Source organism: Canis lupus, chromosome 33 (genome assembly GCF_003254725.2).
Source record: "Canis lupus dingo isolate Sandy chromosome 33, ASM325472v2, whole genome shotgun sequence".
Lineage (NCBI taxonomy): Eukaryota > Metazoa > Chordata > Mammalia > Carnivora > Canidae > Canis > Canis lupus.
Genome location: NC_064275.1, coordinates 16,036,862 through 16,053,610, shown reverse-complemented (window position 1 = coordinate 16,053,610; position 16,749 = coordinate 16,036,862). Strand labels below are relative to the sequence as shown.

Genomic DNA, 16,749 nt, shown 5'->3' with positions numbered 1-16,749 from the left:
TGAATTCCTTCAGCTGTACATTACGAATAATCTCAGGAATAGTAGTTTGAACAAATAGAGATTTACTTTCTTGCATGATGGAAAGGCTAAAAAATAAACAAATGCTAGTGTTAAATCAGCTGATTAACAATATTTAAGGTCTAGGCAGTTTCAGTCTTTCTGCCATGGTCTCTATAGATTTCTGACTCTTTGCCTTCATTACCTTTAGCGCTCTTGGTCACAAAAGGACTACAACAGTTCCAGCCATCATGGCCAAGTTAAAGGCAAAAAGAGAGGATTGGAAATCAACAATATCTCTTCAACAACATAGTGAAACTCTCCCCAGAAACTTCTAAGAGACATCCCCCATGTTTCTTTGGCTAGGATAGTTCACATAGTTCACTCTAGTATGGGCTTTCCTATCATTTTGCAAGAATCATTTTAGGAATGACTGTAGGATTGACCAACCAACAATGTCAATCATGCACAGCTATTGTGATTTTAGAAAATGATTTTCTGGGCCACCTGGGTGGCTCAGTTGGTTAAGCATTTGTCTTTGGCTCCTGTAATGATCCTGGGATTGTGGGATCTAGCTCTGCGTCGAGCCCCATGTCAGCCTCCCAGCTCAGTGGGAAATCTGCTTCTCCCTCTCCCTCTGCCATTCCCCCACTTGTGCTCTCTGGCTCTATCTCTCTGTCAAATAAATAAATAAAATCCTTTTTTAAAAAAAGAAAGAAAATGATTTTCCTTATGATTAGAAGAAATCAGGCATATTCTACCTAAGTATTCTGAGGTAGAAAATATATCAAGAATGCCTAAGTTGTCTAAAGTAGAATTATTTCAGAATAATGGAGACAAAATCAGTAAATGTGTCCCATTCTCTACACTACCATTACTACTACTACTACTACTACTACTACTACTACTACTACTACTTTATTATTATCATAATCTTCCTTGAGGCCAGGAATTTGCTTTTCTTTAAACGTTGAAATTATTGGGACACACGCACATCTCTTTTTAGAAGGGTTTTAGGTCTCCTTTAAAGAGCAAATCAGGTTTGTGAAGAAACGTCTCCACTAAATATTGTTCTAGGAAGATAGGGTCTCACCATGGTTACATATTCTCACCTAATTCAGGAACCTCTGTACATTGTATTCATTTTTCTTTATGGAAGATAATCATGGCAGAAATGTGCTATGAGCCTGTGAGTCTCACCTAAGCCATGTTTGCTTTCACAGGTGCTAGTCACAGGTGTCCAAACCCATATTAAAAGTTAAGATTTATTTGCCCTCCTGCTTTTGAATGTGAGATCCTATAATAAGTCTCTGAAGGAAACTCAGATGAGATGAGGTTATGACCCCTTGGTCTCCATGAAGTGAGACAGCAGAAAGCATGATTGTCTAACTGACATCTTGCTGTGTGAAATCTGTCACTCCACTCGGGACAAGCTCAGGGTATCTGACTTACAATCAGGCTTAGCAGTGTGTTATAATAGCAAGACCACAGGCATTGGTGTCAGAAAACCAACTTTTGAAGCTCAGTTTCCCCATTTGCTAATACACTATGAACAGATCTGAACTCGGTTTCTTCTTTAAAATGGTAAATACTTCAAAGTGGGATGTTATTTAAGCATTTTATAAATGAGAAAGCAAATCACAAATGTATCATCTTGTTACTTCAAGAATTTCTTTGGGGTAGACAGTATCTCAAGGACTTTTAACAAAGTTCTAAACAAGACAGTGTCTAGAAGACTTCCTTCACGTTTGTGTTTTTTGTTCTCTTTGCATTCTTGCGACAACGACAAAGGAGTAATCAAAAAAAGGTTTGAATGTGTTCATCGTACTAAGCATTCATGCTGAGCTTTTAAATCCTAACACATTTAAAGGAGAGTGTATCTGGTCCACTGGTTTTGTCTTAATTCTGTCACTGTATTTAGTCAGCCTTGTTGACATCAAATAATGAAGTATTTTTATCTGGGAGCTTCTCTTGTAGAAGATGCAAGTTTGCTGGATGATGCAAGTTTGCTGGATGAAACCGGTTTTACTTCTTGGAAGATGAAGAGTTCTTCACTTGTACATAAATGTTCACACCTTTCTGCTATATTTATTTTGCAGGTATGTAGATATGCTCAGAGATTTTTATGCCAGAAGACTTAGGAGAACAATCAAATACCTTTCAGATGTTCATATGTGTTACCCTCTCAGAGAAGCCTTCTCTGGTCTCCCAAAGTCTAAATTTGGGGCCCCCTGGTTATTTCTTCACTTAGCAAATAGTTAGTTGATTTAATGTCTAACTCAGGAGAGTAGAAGCTTCATTAAGACCTTGTCTATTTTATTGACTACTACGTACACACCCAGCACTTAGCTAACACATAGATGCATTCAAAGAACATTTGTTAAATGAACAAATGAATAAAGCAAAGAGCAGATGTTTTCAATGAATATATTCTATGTTTATTCACATATTTACTCCTGTAAATCGGGAGGTAGGAAATAGGGAGAGAAAACAAAAAAGAGAGGGGAAAGAGTGATTTAGAAGGCATCCTTGGACTGAGATTTTCTTTTATTTTCGTTTCAGGTCCCAACCCCAAAAATCTGGGCCAGAGGAGGTAGTGTCAGGCAGTCGTTGAAAGCCCAGTCTGATTGTCCAGTATTTGTGGCAAGGTCAGGAGCATTTTTTTTGCCTATCTGTGCAAACCGTCCAAATTTAAAGGAAGAAGACAAGGTAAAAACAGTAAGAGGCATCTGGGAAGCAGGTGGAAGAGTGAGTGCTGCTGACTAATTCTCCCCTTTCTTGCCCTTCATGGAGAACAGGCAGGCTTGTTCTCATCCTTTAGACTCTGCTCCCTTTGTCTGCCCTGGCAAGAACAGGGGCACACTCTACCTGATACAAAGTGTTCCCCAAAGAAAGGCGATGCTGCTAACGATGAGACTGATTGATGCTCTTGAAGCTCCCAAGCAGTCTGTCCCGGTGGCTCTGATTATTATCTTGAAATATATATATAAAAAAATAAGTGTGTTTGAAGCAATATATTCTGGATTTTTTTTCTCTTAAAAATGTGCATGTGTGCGGGTATATTGAACATTATGGAGTAAGAAGAATTAGCAAGGTTTTTGCAAATGTGATTTCTAATTGCATAAACCATAACTCTGAGCTTCTCCCCTAGGTTTGTAATATAAATAGTCTCAGATGTGTTAATTGTTGATGGGATCCTATTTAAAAAATAGCTTTTAGATATTCAAGGACTGTACCTCTAATTTTATTCTTTCCCCAGGATACTAGATTTCCTGTTACACTGTACAAAGATGATATTACTTGGGTATTTGAAGCATACCTTTGTTCTTAAGAATTCCTGCTGTATGTAGTCTTTGGCTCAGGGCATATATAGGAAGGTACATGTACCCAAAGACCTTCTCACAAGGCAAGACAACCCACAGTGACCTACTGTGTCACTAATCTTCACAATTCAAAGAGGTACACAGAGAACTTACAGCCAGAAGCCAGGAATTGCTTGTTGGCCACAGGACAGCAATTTAGCTCCTGGTAGTTTGTTTTTCTCAGAATTGAAGGGTGTATCGAAAAAGAGGTCTTCCTTGCTTGATGGAGAATTTAAGCCATAGAATTGAAGAGGATGAAAGAAAGAGTAATTTACCAGGTTTTAAAGCTTCTCTCAGACTTTTCTCCCAAGAAAGGAAGATGAGATCCTATTCCAAATGAGAGATGTAAGGCAGCCATAAAGAAGGTAATTATGTATAAGTAAATTCACGTGAAGTAGGAATGATGGCTTAACAGCTATTTGTAGCTTGAATGCTCTGGAAACAAGTAGAAATTTGAGACTGAGTGGTTATGCTAGCGTGTGTATTTTGTGTACTAAAACCCTACTTCTAGAGGAGTAGTTGGGTGGAATATGAAAGGTGGAAGGTTAGTCTACCTGAGAAAGATGAGACCTTGTGAGAGCCTCCTGGTGTCTGTGTGATATACAGGGTGACCCTAGAAGTCACTTTGCAGACCAGCTACAGTCTAACTTCCATACATATGCTGGATTAAATATATTTTATTTCCTTTTTTGCCTTACAGTTAAGGGAAAGAGGAGAAAAAGGAATCAAAGCTAGATAGTATTACCTTCTCCCCACACACTCCTATGTCCCCACAGTTTTTCTTTTTTTAACTTATTTTTTAAAAGATTTTATCTATTGAGAGAGAGTGAGCAAGTGAGAGAGAGCATGAGCCAGGGAGAGAGAGAGAGGGAGAAGCAGACTCTCCATTGTGCAGGGAACCCATAGGCTTTGTCAAACCGAGGACCCTGGGATCATGACCTGAGCCAAAGGCAGCCTCTTCACCAACTGAGTCACTCAGATGTCCCTCCACAAACGGTTTAATAACTGATAGAATCATAGAACTGTAAGGAGCTGTAGAGATCATCCCATCTAAACATACTCGTGTTTTGTTGATATACACCAGAGATACACGGAACTGAATCAACTGACCTATGGTAACGTGATGTGAAAGGAAGGATGCTGTGCAGGAAAGAACAAAGAGATTTAAGTCCAGGACCTATCACTAAAGAGTTTGGGCAAGTCAATCAATGTCTTGAAATCTTAGTTTCTTCTCAATGAAGAGGTTGGAGGCATCTGGGTGGCTCAATCAGTTAAGCCTCCTACTCTTGGTTTCAGCTCAGGTCATGATCTCAGGGTCCTGGGATCGAGCCCCATATCAGAATCCCTGCTCAGTGGGGAGTATGCTTGGAGATTCTCTCTCTCTCTCTCCCTCCCCCCACTGGCTTGCTCTTGCTCTCTCTCTCTTTCAAATAAATAAATCTTTTAAAAAAAGAAAATTTAAAATGAGGAGTTTGAATTACAGTAATGGCTCTCAGAGGGATAAGTGGATACAAGCTTCCCAGTTGAGACCCATGGAAATAAAATAATTAAGTCAATTCCTTGAAACTCTAACACTACAATATTCTAAATCTGTGGTGTAACAAAGCCAGTGTCTATGTATGTTTTCATTCATTTCCTTGACATTACACAGTAACTTATATCAAAGAAAAAAGAAGGAAAGGAAAGAGAAAAATGAACTTTTAGAATGTACCTGGAGAGCAAACAGGAATGACAAGTCACTCTTTACCTGTTTTAAAGTAATGAAAATTACATTATTATGTGAACAACCCTGGGTTGATTTAATTACTTTGAAGATAATGACCCAAGTGAACCACTGTATAATCAGTACAGCTTTAGAGATCAGTATTTACTTCCTAGGGGGTTGACACATTTGGGTTGGTGATGCTGTGGTTCATTTGGGCAGTTTTGTATGTGTATTTTCCAGCCATTTGTCATAGAGTCAGTGAGTGTGTATTGCAATCTACACTACAGTTCAAAACCTGTCTTAGGTACAAAGACCAATCTTGCCAAGAGTGTCAATGATCAACAAGTCAAATTTCGGCAGAAAAAAATACTGGAAAGCTGTGTATAGGTTGCAAGCAATTCCCTTTTTAAAACTTTTTTTTTTCAATTTCACTTACTGATTTTTAAATTGATCTTTAAAACATTCTCACAATTTTTTTCTCAGAAGCTAAAAGTAATATTCACTCTAAATCTGCGTTGGCATTTAGTCATTTATGTCTTTTCTGGTAATGTACTTCCCAATGGAGGTGTACTGAGAGAACAAATAGGCAATTTTGATTTTGTGGCCTCACAATAGGTTATTGGTGGATCTTTCCACCAACTTAATTTTAAAAATTAATAGACTTTATTGTTTTGAGTAGTTTACAGAAAACTTGGGGAAAAAGTACTGAGAATTCCCATGTATCCTACCCCCCACAATTTTCTTCTTTTGTTAATATATTGCATTAGTTTGGTGCATTTATTACAGTTGAGCAAATATTGATATATTACTATTCACTTTGCATTTTATAACCTATGTTTTTTGACAAATGTATAGTTACAATTCTCTTTTCTTGTTTATTTTTTTTTAAAGATTTTATTTATTCATTCATTCATGAGAGACACAGAGAGAGAGAGAGAGAGAGGCAGAGACACAGGCAGAGGGAGAAGGAGGCTCCACGCAGGGAGCCCGACATGGGACTCAATCCTGGGACTCCAGGATCACGCCCTGGGCTGAAGGCAGCATTAAACCGCTGAGCCACCCGGGCTGCCCTCTTTTCTTGTTATAAGACATCAAATACCTTAAATCAATTGACGTTAATTTATAGTAGCAATAATCAGAGACATATCTTACATAACATTGCCAATTTGTAAAGATTTTCAGTTGCCTACCAGAATCACCAGTTACATGTTTCACTTTACCCACCATGTTTAAAACTCAAATTTCCTATCTTCTCCCCAAGAAAATTTCTCTCTGGGAGTCTTTACTTCTGTCAGTGGTACGACTTTGCCATTAGCCAGAATAGCAGCTGCTTTATATGCTGGGGACACCATGGTATAATTAGTGCTTATACGGTAACAAAGTGTTATAAAGTTCTTTATCTAGTTTTGTCTCTCCCTGTCTGTTGCAGCCTCAAAACAATAAAATTTCATGGCGATTACATTATATTAAGACTTGAAAAACCTAGATGGTGATCTTAACTTTGATGTTAACCAGATGTGAAATTCCTTTTACCACCCTGGGCTTCAGTTTCCTATAAAAGAGAGGTGTGAGATTAGGTGATCTCTTCCGTCCTTTCCAGCTCTAATGTAATTCCTCATTCTTTTTGATTCCCTGTCCTGATGGCTTTTTCTTTACTTTCTCTCCATCCTGCAGCCATCACCCACGTGGGTTAATTTATCTCACGCCTATGTGAGCATAACCAAATCTGGATGAGACTCTCTGGCAACAGGCTCTTCCCCACTCTAGATCATTATGCATAACCCTGGCTGGTGAATCTCCCTGAAATACTACTTTTTTTCATTGCATACTTTTGCTCAAAATACTGCATAGTTTTCTATTACTGCCCTCTGAAGCATCAAGTATTAATTCATTTGCCTCCCCTAGGGCAGAAATTACAAACTTAATGCCCACACAGGCCAGGCCGGCAAGGGAAAGTGAGACCAACAGATTTGTCCTATAGCAAATCTGATAATACACGTCTTACTAAAAAGGAAGTTGCTAAAACGTGCCTTCCTCAGACAGCTGCCGAGTGGGTAAGTTGACTCCGTGATGCCAGCCAGATCTTGTGATATCCAAAAGAAAGGAAATTTAGATTTCTTTATAAAATATCCCAATTTTTAAGTGCTGACAACTAAATCAATACTTTCCTTTGTGATTTCATTTTATTTGTTAATTATGTCAAAAATATATTCCAAAGTCAAAACAATACTACAAGTTACATTCACCAAAATCTTGTTTCCACTCCTGTCCATTTCACCACCTTTCATCTCTTCCCTTGTTAAGTAACTGCTTTAAGGAGTTATTAGTTTAGTCTCCCATCATTCTTTTTGACAATATAAACATTTTACATATATACAATTTGCTTCAATTTCTTACACAAATGATAGCATGCTGTAAATATTGTTCTGCCCCTTGTTTTTTTCCCCTTACTGAATTTTGGATCCATAACAGGAAATAGGTATCTTCCTCACTTCTTTATGCAATTATATGGGGTTCCATTGTGGGAATGTACCATAGTTTATTCCAGAGATTAACAAAAGTACAGCTCGAGAGCCAAATCTACTCTGTGAGCTGTTTTTGTATGTACTTCAAGCTAAGAATGAGTTTTATGTTCTCTAAATGGCTGAAAACAAAATCCAAAGAAGAAGAATATTTTGTGACATGGAAGTTATATAGATCTCAAACTTCAATGTTCACAAATAAAGTTTTATCTAAACACAGCCACACACATTCATTTATGTTTTATGACTGCTTTTATGATCTGATGATAGAGCTGAGTGTTGCAATAGAGGCCATATGACCACAAAGCCTAAAATATTTACTTTCTAGCCATTTATAGAAGTTTGCCAACCCTGGTTTGTTGAGTCAGTCTACTATTAAGAGACAGTTTTGATTGTTTCCAATTTACTGCTATTCTAAATGATACCTTAAAGAGCAGCCTTGAACATAAATCCTTTTGTATTTTTGCCAATACATCTTTATAACAGATGCCTACAATCGGAATTGCTGTGTCAAAGGGGTAAATGCATATGGGATTGCACTAGATTTTGTCAAATTCCTCCCTGTGGGGATTGTACGATTTTTGCATTCCTGCCAACAATGAGAGCACCTGTTTAGCCACAGTCTCACCAACAGAGTATATTATCAAACGTTAATTTAAGCCATTTTAATGCACTGGAGAATTCCAACAAAACATACCTAAACATAAGATGCAGCTGGGGATCTATTCATTTCAGATCTGCGATATACTATTAGTCAGGTTGTGCTGTGCATGAGGGTATCTGGCCCTGGGAGTGCAAATACTGACAGTGACCCTGTCCACCTGTTTCTTAAAGATTTTATTTATTTATTCATGAAGACACAGAGAAAGAGGCAGAAACACAAGCAGAGGGAGAAGCAGGCTCCATGCAGGGAGCCCGACGTGAGACTCGATCCCGGGACTCCAGGATCACGCCCTGGGCTGAAGGCAGGCGCTAAACTGCTGAGCCATCCGGGCTGCCCTGTCCACCTGCTTCTGCCCAAATGCAGGCCTGCCTGCCACCCTGGAGGAGAGAGTGCCTCTACCCAACTGGCCCAGCCAGAGACAGTCACCATTTTCTAGTCTATTCATTGAGGTACCTTTTTGAGATGTATTGCTGTGAGGATGGGTGGCGGGGCTGTGGTGGTGGTGGGTGGAAAACGGGAAGGCAGGCGCCTCTACAACCCATGACCCCTGTTATAGGTGGTTCAGATACAGAACTCATTTCACTGACCTATTTATTTTTCCTACTCCCCTCCAGTAGGCATTCTTCAAATCTATCCCATCCTTTAAGGCCCAACTAACTCAGATCCTAGGTTCTTAGCAAAGTCTTTCTCAATCACTCTCATTAACTCCTCATTCATTCATTCATTCAGTCAGTCAGTCAGTCATTCTGTGCCTTATAGTATGTCACCAAACTGGTTCATTTTCTTGATTGTTTTATCTTGTTGTTTTTCTTTGCCCCTTCCTTCTACTCTAACTCAGCTTTCTTTCCATCTTCTAGCCCCCTTCCTCTTACATAGTAGAGTGCTAGGTACATAGCAGATACTTAATATCCATCTTGGCCAAGAGTGAAAATACACACTGTGAAAAAAAACACACTAAATTTTCCAAAATTGCATCCAGAAAACTCTTGAAGATTCTTACTGGAGTAGCTGCTGGGGTGGACTTCTGCATTTGAATGGGATCTGCTGGTCTCCTCTCAGATTAGCAGGAGGGGATATCATGTCAGAGGTAAGTGTGAATTGTGGTTAAGACAAGAAGCTGAGGTCAGAGCCACCAGAGGAGCAGCAGATGTGAGAAAATGGGTGAGGGATAAGGAACTTAGAACACAGGATGGTTTGACTGGTGGAACAGTGGGTTCTACAGGGTGACTGTTTACAGATGGAGAGACAACAATGCAAGGATCTTGGGATGGTCTCATTAGGTTGTGGCTGTAGTGAGAAGTCAGGACTAATGGTCTGAGGGTCAGCAAACTTTAAGATTTTAATAGGAAACATTTTAGGCTTTGTAGGCCATTGGGCAGCTACTACTCAACTATTCAACTGCTGCCATAGCACCAAAGTAGCCATAGACGCTACGCAAATGAATGAATGTGGCTGTGTTACAATAAAACTCCAGACACTGAAATTTAAATTTTATATAATTTCAGATGTCACATAATGTTATTTTATTTTTTCAACTATCTAAGAGTATATTATAGACAAGAGATCTGTATTACAAACATTGCATTTGCTGAGAGACTAGATCTTAACTATTCCCAATTCTAGAGGAAATGATAGTGTGACAAATAAGGATGTTAGCTAATGCTACAGTGACAATCATATTGCAATATAAATGTATCAAATCAACCCTAAACATATGCAGTGTTGTATGTCAAATATATCTCAAGAAAAGAAAAATAGGGGATCCCTGGGTGGCTCTGCGGTTTAGCACCTGCCTTTGGCCCAGGGTGTGATCCTGGAGTCCCCAGATCAAGACCCATGTCGGGCTACCTGCGTGGGGCCTGCTTCTCCCTCTGCTTGTGTCTCTGCCTCTCTCTCTCTCTCTCTCTCTCATGGATAAATAAATAAAATACTAAGAAAAAAAAAAGAAAAGTGTAAAAATAATTTTGGGTTCACAAGCTGTACAAAAACAGGCACTGGGCTCTAGTTTGTAGGTCCCTGGTCTATAGGCTCAGTGCTGATCTAGTGAGAAGTTGAGTATTCATTCACTTCTGTTCATGACACTAAACATTAGTATGTTTGAATCAGGCTATTTTGGAAATAATTTTCTTGTACAAAAAATTGGTATGCTTGGTCATTTGAAAAGTAGAATTATTATTTCTATTCTTCTTCATAAGATAGTAGTAGTGGTAACCACTTGCTGAGCACCTACAATGTGTCTGAAATCTTTATAGTTTAGTTAATCCCCACAACAACCCTATGAGGCTCAAAAAATTCCATAATTTACATGATATCATATAGCTGGTTAGTATATAATCCAAGCTTCAAACAGCAAAACAGAGACATGTACACACACATACTGATGAATATAGCTTAAGACTGGATAAAGGTCTATTATTTTAAAGGGTTACAGATAAAACTTGGGGTAAAATAATAGTAAGTCACGCTCTCAGTTACCACCAGGTTTCACAACTTACATGTTGACTCTTGTTATCATGTGATCTATATTTTTCTTTCATTCTCTACGAATTCTTAAGATGTTTATACCTGGAGACACCACACTAGACCACAGCATGTTTAACCTATGACCTCTGAGTTTACTCACAATCAGTTGTTTACTGTCTTTAGAAGACAACAAAGAAATCCTTTCAAAATCCTGCTGGGAAATGATTTTCTACCTAGAATTCCATACCTATGTAAATTTCCTATCAAGTGTGGGGTAGAGAGTAGAAGAAAAATATCTTCAACCAGCAAAGAGAAAATGGGCCTCCGGCTATACTAGAAAATAGGAAGACATGAAATTCAGGAAATGGTGGGACAGGACTGGAAGGTAGTCCCAAGATAGCAATGCTGGAGGTTGATGTGGAAACTTTCTGTAGTTGGAGTAGGAGTAGGAGTGAGAAGATGGACTCATTTGATAAGTACCGGGTATGATGGAACTTCAGATTAAAAAAAAAAAAAAAAAAAAAAAAGATGGTTATGAGAAGAAATTGCGAGAACAAAGTAAAGTAATCAGGAATTCTAGGAACAAAACCAAGAGGCTGTGTATGAAAAGAAATGGAACCATAGTGCAACTGTTAGTACAACTATTTGACTCTGCAGTGAAACTTTATATATATTCAAAATACTCTACTTTTATGTTATTTAATTACAACCAATATAATCACAGTGGAAGGAATGGGAGAGGGATGGTGGTAGTTGGTCCTGATCGCTATCCTTGTTTATCACAGAAGGGTGTAAAAAGTATCTATCTAACATTGATAAATCAAGAGTAGCAATATAAGCATACTATCTATATATACAAAAACTAGTAGTTAAGGAGAAGTTGTTTCTAGGGAACCTGGGGTTAGGGAGGTATGAAGAAAGAAATTATTGATATTCATTGTAACCATTTCAGTCCTATTTGATCTTTGTAAGCATATGCATGCATTGCTTTTGTGTAATTGTGATATTTAAAACAAAAAAACCCATTTCAAAGTTGGAGTTCCATATCAGTCATTAAAATGATAGGAATGAGCAGACTGGCTGGCTTGTAATATTTTCAGGTCACTCTAATAGATCTAGTGTGAGCCTCTGTTTCTTAAAGTAGCGTATGTGGTTCTTGTCCACGTGTTCTAATTCTGACTTTCCTGATGGAGGTGTTTTAAAATTTAATTTCCTAATGCCTATAAAGAGATTTCACATGCTCTGATGAAAGGCTTAGTCAATGTTGAAGCTATTCTTTCTAATGAGAAATTTTAGGGTACGTTTAGCTGTGACTTTTATTTGACATCAAACGACAAAGAAATATAGGAAAGGAAACATTAGAACTACCACCGTAACATTCTATTATAGTGTGCTTTACTTTAAAAACTCTAGGTATTTTTACAAATCAAAGGAAAATAGAATTTTATACTTCCTAGAGGTCACCAAAATGAAGAAGGAATAAAGTAGAGATAATAATAAAGTTAAGTCAATTTTAAATGAAACTAAATGCATGCTGAAGACATATATAAGACTAAAAGTTTAATGACTAAAACATATTTCATGTCATTGTTTGGCATTAGATGGCATTTTAAAAAGATATACAATTTAAATAACATTTATTGAGCACCTGCTATGTGTCAGATTATTTGGTAACTTCCTTCAAATACATAATGTCTTTCCATCCATCTCATCTCCATTGTGCAGATATGGAAATAAGTTCTGGAAATGGTAAGTGACTTGCTGAAAATTATAAAGGTAACATGACAAATTTAAAGTTTAAACTCATGGAATCTGATTCTAACTTGTACCCAGTCCAACATGTCATAAGATTTTCAGTTAAAGCACATGAAACAGGGGATCCCTGGGTGGCTCAGCAGTTTAGTGCCTGGCTTTGGCTCAGGGCGTGGTCCTGGAGACCCGGGATCGAGTCCCCCGTCGGACTCCCAGCATGGAGCCTGCTTCTCTCTCTGCCTGTGTCTCTGCCTCTCTCTCTCTCTCTCTCTCTCTCATGAATAAATAAATAAATCTTTTTTTTTTAAAGTACATGAAACAAAAATGAAGACAATGAGAGTGGTCATATGAGTAGGATACAGTGGCGACTGTCTCAAATTGCCACCAAATTAAAAAAGCTGTGAGTTGGTAAGTTGGGTTTGAAACATTCACAGTAAAATTGGGTTTGGTGTGATCAAGGCAGAGGTTAAAGCTGAAAAATAATTTAGAGAGACCGACTCAGGCTGTTAGGTAGCAGGACTAATAATTTAAACTTCTAGATCTGGGGTTCTCAAAGTGTGGCCCCTAGACTAGTAGCATCAGTATTACTTGAAAACTTATTAAAAATGCAATTTATTGGGTTCCAATCTAGACCAAGACTGGTATGCATCTTAAGCTTTAAGATGCAGCTGGATAGCTAGTTACAACATAGATTCTTGATTCCCACTAGGCATTCTGATTCATTTAGTCTGGGGTGGGGACCAAGAATTTACATTATTATTATTTTTTTAAGTAGGCTCTACAACTAGCATGGAGCCCAACATGGGGCTGAACTCACAACTCTGAGATCAAGGCCTGAGCTGAGATCAAGAGTTAGGCTTAACTGACTGAGCCACCCAGTTTCCCTGAATTTACGTTTCTAACAGAATCCTAGGTGATGCAGATACTTCCATTCTGCAGACTACATTGGTACTTGAATTATAGTTCACTGATTCCCACCTTAGGTTACCAATTAATACCTGTTCAAAGAATGAACAAGTGAATGATTGAGTGACCTTTTCACCAGGACAAGGAATTGGGACAGGGAAGTGGATGGATATAGAGGATATATAGAGATATAGATATAAAGGATAGCTAAAACTGAAGAATCAGGGAAGACAGGTCAAGCAGATAGCTTTAAGTCAAGAGGCTTGGTAATCAAGGTTGTGCCGAGAGAAGATAAGGTCCACATAAAATACTCAGGTCAAGGGATGATCTGGAATTTGCCTTAGCAACCCTAATTTAGTTTCAGATATACTGCATCTACTAGGTCTCAGACATGGCAAGGGAAGGGACCTTTTTCTATCAACAACTGCAACTTGTTTTATCCAAGACTCGAAGAATCACTGAAGGGAACGGGGAACGTGGAAATTAACTTCTAATTTTTAGCATCATATTTTTCTTTCCTCCAAATCATTCCCAAATGGGAGGTTTCACCAAAACCCTGACAACTCCTTCTCCAAACTCTCTCACTTTCATTTCACCATAAAGCAGCAGTGCTTTATGGACATGGAACGGCAATAACAACAACAACAATCATAGTAATAATAAAATCAAGTTTCATGGTATAAAAAATTAAAATTCTAAAATAAAGATTTAAAACTTAGAAATAGTGAAGCACAAAACATATTTTGTTCTTAAAATAAATCTCATACCTCATATACCTTTCCACTATTCCTAGTTTCTTTCCCAAATTTGGAAAGGAATGTTGAAGTCGCATCTTCAGATTCAATTGAAAATATCTGTTTTCCAGAATAACTGATCAGATAGACGTGTGTAGCTTCTTTGTAATTTGAAGGTCATAGTTAACAAAAACAGATACCTCCACAGCAGAATTCAGAAATCCACAGATTATTGTATCTTGTGGTAATAGGTATAGAACATTGTTTCCTTTTCTTTTAGAAAGAAGCCAAGTGATTCATAGAATTATAGAGTAGGGAGGGACCCCTGGGGAGCTTGAATCCTTTGCATTCAAATCAGAGAAGGAGGAAATAAACAAGGGAATGATTAAGTTTGGTTATGCATCCCAAATAGGAAAAGGTAAGCAGAAACACAAACCTGAAAACCTCTGAATTGAGAGAAGCCTATGAAAGAAAGGACTCTACTCTATTGGAGATATTTATTTCTCAATTAGTCAAGGATATTAGACATCTATCAAGTGTTGGCTTATGAATATCTTACCTTGGGGTTCTCCAAAAATGGACTCAAGAATTCCAATTCAAGGGGTGGATTTGAAAGATGACGTAAGGATGCACCAGTGGGCAAGTGAGGAAACGAGACAGGGAAGGGAAGGCAGCCCATAAGGGCTCCTTAGCAAGCAAGTTATCACCTGCCAACAGGAGCTGAATCCTGCTGGAGAACTCTGGAGCTAACATAAAACAGGCACTTCCTAATCCTCCCACCAACCACAACAACCTGTTAGTTAACAGTAGGACAAGTGGGTAGGGGGAGATTCAGTCTTTGGCACTCCTGGTCTGTGCCATGCCTAGGTGTGGAGAGGGTTCCACTCAGGGTCAACTACCAGATTTGCATGGCCCAGAGTAAAATGAGGTGCCCCTTGCTCAAAAAGGTGCCTCTTTTTCTCTCTCTCATTCTCTCTCTCTGTCGTGGTTTGTGTGTCTGCACCTGTGCACCTGTATGTGGCACAGGCATATACCTGTGTGCATGCGCATGTTTGCTATTATTTAATGTCACACTTCCTCTGGCACAGTGATACTCATAGAGCAACTACAGATGCTCACAGTTGCCTGGTCCCTCCCCCATCCCATCTTACGGCTGGGCATCCTGGGACGTGTTATATACGTGTGCCTGACCCTGACACTCACCTCAGCTTGTGCCCGGGCCCCTGCCATGGCAGAGGGGCGCAGAATGCTGGGCCAGGGTAGGGGGGAGGCAGAAAGATAGGAAGAAGAGAGTGCTGAGCAGAGCATGAGTAGGGCTCTGAGCCTCCTGTACATGTTCTATTGTCCCAGGGGACTTCACTTACAGAACACAAGAGTTCAAGACACACTCACTAAGAATTTCAGTATAGCAACTGTGGAGAATAAAGCCCCACTCATGGCACTCCCTTCTAAGTACAGGAACCTGTAACACTGTACTGCTCCTGTCAGCCCTGGTCCTGCCCGCCAGGTGAGCCCTCCAGCAAAGAGGTGAAGATGCTGGTAGACTAGAGTTCACTACAATGGTAAAACCCAAGGGGACGTGATGAGTGAGACACCAACAGCACATGCTACAGGTTCAACAATTTCAATTGTGGACACCTTTGCCTGTAATTAATTTTATCTTTCTAATGAGATCACAGGAAGTTCTTTAATTGGCCCTAGACAGAATTACTGTAACACTTTTAGATAATCTTCCCTTTTGGCTCATTCCCATATATTAGGGATTAACATTGTCAAGCACCTTGCATTAGCAGCCATGCTAATATGTACAGTTTTCCCAGATAGGTTCAATCATATATTGAATATATTTATTGAGCTCCTATTATGTGCCAGACACTGTGGTAGGTGCCAAGGATATAGTGATGAACAAGACCAACAGGCTCCCTACTCTAATGGAGATCATGTTTCAAGTTTCTTTCACTCAAGGAAACTTCTACTTGTATCTTGCTGAAAATCTCGTGCCATCTTGGAAGCAATGCTAGTAGTATTCAGAAAGGAGAAGTGATATCCTTATTTCAGGTCCATTGTAGTTATCCATGAAAGGCAACAGCTACATTTTCCTATTGTTTGAATCCATTTAGAATCCTTGCTAAGCTATAAATTCAGAGCAAAGTCCCTTGGGTTTAATTACAGATTTTGTAAAAATAATTCTATTTTACTTTATACAATGACAAGCTCACCAGCCTATCACCCAGGAGAACATGTAAGCAGTTGTTCTTAATATACTGTAGTTTCTAATAGTCAGAAGTTTGGTCTAAAGAGCAAAGCTTTATGCTGAATCATCAGTAATCCCTCACTGACTTCATGGGGTTCACTTTTTCTTATCCAAGTGAATTAAACCAGAAACTTAGTCTTCCATTTAGGCCTCCACCATTAAAATCTTAAAACTGGTCCTGAACATTTAGATTGCAATTTCTCTTCAGTGCTCCTTTAAAATATGAAAATAGTATTATATTGATAGCTTCTCTCTCTCTTTTTTACTCTATCTTTGGTGTGAAGATTTTAAGAAATAACTCCTCCATACCAACAAGGCTTTCAGAACTGTGAAAGAAAAATCACATCATGAAACAAAATAATTCTCACTTTGTTCCTGGAAGAAAATGGT

General features: G+C 38.7%; 1 long non-coding RNA gene across 6 annotated transcripts in view; it reads left to right on the top strand.

Moving 5' to 3' along the window:
- LOC112678645 (uncharacterized) overlaps positions 1-11,787 on the top strand; it is a 30,772-nt gene extending 18,985 nt beyond the window's left edge. For 3 of the 6 annotated variants that reach the window (XR_007407984.1, XR_003147729.3, XR_003147731.3), the window contains 2 exons: positions 1,963-2,096; positions 2,560-11,787. This is a non-coding gene — a long non-coding RNA (uncharacterized LOC112678645). The remainder of the gene's footprint in view (positions 1-1,962; positions 2,097-2,559) is intronic. The other 3 variants (XR_007407983.1, XR_004811508.2, XR_003147732.3) reach the window with 1 other exon arrangement.
- The last annotated feature ends 4,962 nt before the right edge of the window (positions 11,788-16,749 follow it).